The sequence below is a fragment of the Triticum urartu genome, chromosome 7 (genome assembly GCF_003073215.2).
Source record: "Triticum urartu cultivar G1812 chromosome 7, Tu2.1, whole genome shotgun sequence".
In the NCBI taxonomy this organism is placed as follows: domain Eukaryota; kingdom Viridiplantae; phylum Streptophyta; class Magnoliopsida; order Poales; family Poaceae; genus Triticum; species Triticum urartu.
This window is the reverse complement of record NC_053028.1, coordinates 590,969,080-590,974,883: the sequence shown is the minus strand read 5'-3', so window position 1 is coordinate 590,974,883 and position 5,804 is coordinate 590,969,080. Positions and strand designations below refer to the sequence as shown.

General features: G+C 48.3%; 1 long non-coding RNA gene across 1 annotated transcript; it reads right to left on the bottom strand.

Moving 5' to 3' along the window:
- Positions 1–5,074: 5,074 nt before the first annotated feature.
- Positions 5,075–5,521, bottom strand: LOC125522505. The gene is made up of 2 exons (XR_007289790.1): positions 5,431–5,521; positions 5,075–5,369 (listed from the first exon to the last, which is right to left on the bottom strand). It is a non-coding gene; the product is annotated as an uncharacterized LOC125522505 (long non-coding RNA).
- Between the last annotated feature and the right edge of the window lie 283 nt (positions 5,522–5,804).

Below are 5,804 nucleotides of genomic sequence, written 5' to 3'. Positions count from 1 at the left end.
CATGCATTCATTCGTTCACGGGCGTCGTCTCGGGGTTATACCTTCGAGGCTGGACTTTTCGGAATGGATCAAGTTCATAGCGGGAAGTAGGCGTTCTCGCGATGGCGGTAGTGGAAGTAGTCGTACATGACGATGGTAGAGGTACTCGCGACGGTAGTGGTACACGTTCGTTTTTGGAGAGGTACTCGACGAATCCAACGTTTTCGGGGCGACGATAGTGGTACTTGGCAAAACGCATGTCAACGGTTGTTGTTCTCATATCGTCATGGAGGTAGTCGTTCACTCGATGGTCTTATTGGAACATCGTCAATGGTAGAGATCCACCTTGGCATTCCGAAGGGGTACTTGTCGTCGTGGTACTTGGCGAAAAACACGTTGAGGGTACTTGTACTCGCATCATCGTGGAAGTAGTCGTTCGGGCTCTCGTGTGAACTTGTCGTTCATAGTCTCTGCAGCGTAGTTGTGCAAAAGTATTGTCGGGCTTGGACGAATCCAGAGGCGTGCACGAGCGGTCGTGGTCGTCCATGGAGGGGCGCTAGTTGCCGGAGAAGAGCCACGACACGGGGCTCGGCATGGAAGGAGGCGCAGGAAGAGCAGCTACAGCAGGGCAGCGTCACTGCAGGCACGGGAGGAGGAAGGCCCTGGCAGAGGCAGGCGCTGGGCACTTGGGGCGCCGGTGGTGGTCTCCGCATGGAGAAGGGCGCGACGGGGCCTGGAGGTCAAGGAGGCAGGCAGGAGGGGATCCGGTCGAGGCGCAAGGGTACGCAACGATCAGGCAGGAAGGAGTTCCCATGGCGGAGCTCCATGGGAGGCGCGGCCATGCGCGGCTGCTGGGGCTTCTCATGCAGAGGAGAAGCCGGCGGTGTCTAGGCATCGGGGAACCACAGCGAGGAGGAGAAGGGAGCAGGGGTGCACGACTGGGGAAGGCAGGCGGTGGTGGCTTGCTCCGGCGCGGGAAGGTAAGGAAGAAGGGCGCGGCGCTCGAGCACTGCACGCGCGTGACGACGGCAGCAACGCCATTACCGGCGATGTCCTTGGCACAACACAGGGGAGGCGGAGCAAAGGAACGGAGCGGCCGGCTGCTCGAGGTCGAGCTCGCATGCGAGGGGAGAGGGTGAGGGCTCGAGGCGACTGTGCGTGCGAGCGAGAGAAGTGGATCGGGGGAAGGGAGTGGCTGCGAGGGAGAGATGGGATTGAGGCCCCTGGTGCGAAGCGTGCCTCTGGCGGCGGTGGGAACGAGCAGGGGAGAGAGAGGGCGAGGTCGGTCGACGCTAGGGTTACGGGGGGAGCTTTCTGGGCCTTAGGGAGGCCTTGGGCCGCAGAGATGGATGTGCTTAGTGGGAGTGGGGCGTTGGGAGGCCCAGCTGGTCTGGACTGGGGCCTCTACTCTCTTTCTCTCGTAACAGAAAGTAAAAAAAGGAAAGAGAGAAAGGGAATAAAAGAAAAAGGTTAGAGAAGGGACTTGGGCAAAGGGTATTTTCTCAGACTCACAAAAATGAGCTCGGTCCAAGAAAAATAGGAATGGACGCATTTGCAAGAATTACATTCGGCTACTAATGGCGCACCAGTTTTGCCTACTAATGGCGCACTACTGGTGCGCCATTAGTATCACGCCACTAGTATATCTTACTAATGGCGCACCACGCAGTGCGCCATTAGTATAGAACACCATGCGCCATTAGTATCTGGCATACTAATGGCGCACTGTTGGGTGATGCGCCATTAGTATGAATATTAGGTTTTTTTACTTTTCTGAATTTTGCACAGGTTACAAAATATATTATTGGATAGAATATAGACAACACCCCACAGCAAGAGTAGATTCATCGAATACAATAGAAGATTAGTCTCCGAATACAATTCATCATATTAGTCTCCGAATTCAAAAGACCGAACAAAGATGGAACATTACAAGTCTCGAGACCGCGAGTAGCGAGTTTGTCGGAAGTAATACTAATCCTAACAAGTCCTACTAATCATCATCATACAACTTCTACTCGTTATTAATAACAAGTCATACGATCATCATCTTGATAGTCATCGAACCAACCCTACTTAATTGTTCTTAGCACATGATCATTAGTATTAGGCAGGACCTAAATACCCTATTTAAGCTAAAATAGCATAAAACAATATAGACCCTGACTCTCCATTATGGAGAATGGAGAACATCCTGTCTCCAATTCTTGCACTTCGCTTCCTTTTGCTTCCAAGAACCTCCTTACGACTGTCCATACATTTTTTCCATCCTTTGATTTTCATGTCTCCACTTCTTTTAGAAATCTCGTATGGACAGTTGAGATTCATAGGATGACCTGGCTGTATGTTCAAAACATTAAGACTACCTTTCTTATACATCAAATGAGGCACACAATTCTCTGGGATTATCTGTTGAAAAACATAGTAATAACTTCATAGTTAGCAATGATGTACTAGTTTTAGAAGTATGCAAAAGATGCACGGATGTCGTAATAGTAAAAATCTTACCAGGGTATCTCCATGGTAGTTACCGTAGTTGAACACATGCACTAGTGGCACGTATTTACAATAATGTTGAGGAGTTTGATTGTGGATATTGTAATTCTCAATGTCAGTACAAAATCCAACCAGATGATTTTTCTCCTTGTAAGTTGTTAATTTGGAGCCATCGGTGTAGTGGGTTTTGTCTACCATCTCCCGCACATTCTTTGAACAATAAAAATAAGCTGTCAATGGAAACAAGATGTCAACTATTTTGAAATAAACAATATAAATTAGCTAATAACTATGTTTGAGAACTGGAGGCGTATCTACAAGGACCCAAATGTCCATATTGTCTTGGTTGATGTCAGGATTACCGAGATCCATGGTGATAAGCATACCCTCATCAAAACCATACATCTTGCAAAATGCTTCCCAATTTTTGCAACCAAAATGGGTTACGCTCTCAGAATTATATAGATTTACTTCAAAGTCCACATCGTGATGTGTCCTTAGGTGAATTTTCTTTGTTTCAGAAATTTCATGGTCTTCGAAATCCATCCTCTCCAAGACATAGCGTCTTGCATGGCATGGGATAAGCTATACTCGAATTGTAAAAGATGAAAATTACACGTTGAAATAGTTGAAGTCATGCTTAATTATGAAAATAACACTTGTCGTCGTTGTGTACCGTTTCAACTTCGAAGGTCTCCTCGAGCTTAATGCTGAAGCGCCGATCATCGTTTAATATCCTATGTTCATAATTCAAAACTACATCATTTAGGGTTTGTCGACACCGAGGCATCCTAAAAGCTAAGCTTTTATCATTTAGGGTTTGTCGACGCCGAGGCACCCTATAAGCCTAAGCTTTCATCATTTAGGTTCTTATCGACACCGAGGCACCCTAAAAGCCAATGTTTTATCATTTAGGGTTTGTCGACGCGGAGGCACCCTAAAAGCCTAAGCTTTCATCATTTAGGTTCTTATCGACACTGAGGCACCCTAAAACCTATGGTTTAATGCAACAAGGGGCAGTTGATCCTACTTAATTAAGTACTGAGATACCCCGGCCCATGCATTAGGCGCAAGTACCCCATATGTCCTATTTTAGCAAAGTCATGCTAAAATTCACGGAAAATTTCAGCATGACCTTTGCTGAAAATAGGACATATGGAGTACCCGAATTTGCCGGAACGGAAGTTAATCAACATTCCGGCAAACTCAAGGGCCTCTCGGGCTACCTGCAAATTCATCACGACACAATGGTCGGAGACAAAACCCAGCAAACTAGCAAGATGATCATCATCTTTGCAAGTCATTACTTGTCAAACGCAGAAGTGCATAACACAAACTCACCGACATAGACACACATAACAGCCGCACAACAGCATAGACATTAAACATGTCCAGAGATCACAATCAACAAAGGTTTCCATCAGGTGTATTTCAGACTATTATTCCCATCCCGAGAAAAGCATCGACTTCAGAATATCCCCTTTTCAAAGAATGTGTTCTGTGATGAAAGCACTAGCGAATCATGTTAAAGCTAACCCTTACTTTTGACCATCAACTGTAACAACCGCATGCAGTACAGAGAAGTGTTGATGCAGGCATCAAACATTATAATGCCGCAGGGCAAGGTCTCAAGTTACATGATCAGTTGTGCTTGACTGAGAATTTTGACAGGAAAATTTTGACTGAAATTTTGACTGGAGTAACAAAGGCATAACAGTAGAAATTACAGGTGTAGATTGCTTTGTTCAACAAACTTCCTATCAGTCCAACAATGTTTCTAAATCTAAACTTTTTCAGTTAACAGAACCTAAACCTGACAATGTTCAGTTAACAGAAAGGGGGGGAAAGGGGAACCGGTGCAGCTCACCGAGAGGAAGACGATGGCGAGCTTGTGCGGGGCCGGGCTTGACGAGGTGACGCGGATCGACGGTGAGGCGTCGGTGTCGTAGAGGCGCCGGAGACCTTGCCCTGCGAGACAGAGACGGGTCCATCAGCCCCGGCGCAGGCGGGGGGCAAGGGGAGGAGTAGGAGGGGGAAGGGGAGGAGGAGGGTCGGGGGCGTACGGTGCTGCGTCGTTACTCAGCGCCGACGGCGAGGAGGAAGGCGAAGACGTTGAGGGTCGGGGCGGCGGGGGTGGGGGCGCGGGGGCGGCGGGGGCGTCGGGGGTGGAGTCTGGCGGGGGTGGGGGCGCGGGGCGGCGGGGGTCACTACAAGAATTTTGTTAATACATGACAGTTTGAATCCGTCACAGACATATGCAAAACCATCATGGTAGGCAATGCATGACGGATTAAAAATCTGTCATGTATATCACGTCATAATTTGACCACCACACACTGCATGAAGAATTCTTGACCGTCATGGATGGCACTTAACAGACATGCTGATAACGGAATTAACTTGTGTGCCACATCAAAAGCTGACATGGATGTGACGTGGCGGCCCATGAAGTAATCGGTCCAACAAGAATTTTGGCTCGTTAAATTTTATGTCCATCCAAGGCCCACTAGTTTTGATCTGAGGAATTAACCCATCTCATTTCTCCTCATCCACGCAAACTCTGAGCCACCACTAAAAAACGCAAATCTAAACCAGTATAAAATTTCCAAAAGATATATGCTCATATCATTAAATAAAAGCAATACATACATACACACAACACACATAATTACATGAAAAAAGAAAAACTTAAAAGTACAGATATTTCCGGACAATACATTTGTCAAGGACCAGCAAAACACAAGAAACTAAAAATACAAACACCGTATGCTAATTCTGTCAAGGGCGTGGTCACTCCGTGGATTTCTGGACGCAGATCCGGCCAACACCGCTGACATCATCAGAGATAGAACCTTATCCACCAATATCTTGCCTCAACCCGTGCTCGACATTGCCTGCACATCGACAAACCTGAGGACAACCTCAAAAAAATTGAAAGTAGAGAGGAAGGGGAACCTGATGGGGCGAGCGACTCAAAGCCTGTCGGGGTCGATGGATAATCCTGTTTTTTTGTGGTCGACGGAGAATCCGACTGCGTTAGGCGACGGATCCGGGGCTCATGGCGACGAAGGACTGCAGCGTCCCAGGACGGTGCATCCCCGCAGTTCAGCACACCAACGAAGGGGTCGCTCGCTCCCTGCAGCGACCTGCATCGACCAGACCGACGTTGCAGGGACTAGATCAGGCCCGTGGGGAGAGAAAGGGGCAGGGGAGCCTAGAGGTGAGGGAAGGGGATGGTGGTGGTTGCAGTAAACGTGTAGGGAGGGAGGACGCCCATGGCCGCGCCGTGATCCGCCAATAGTTGCCGTGGACTCGCAGATCTCGGCGGG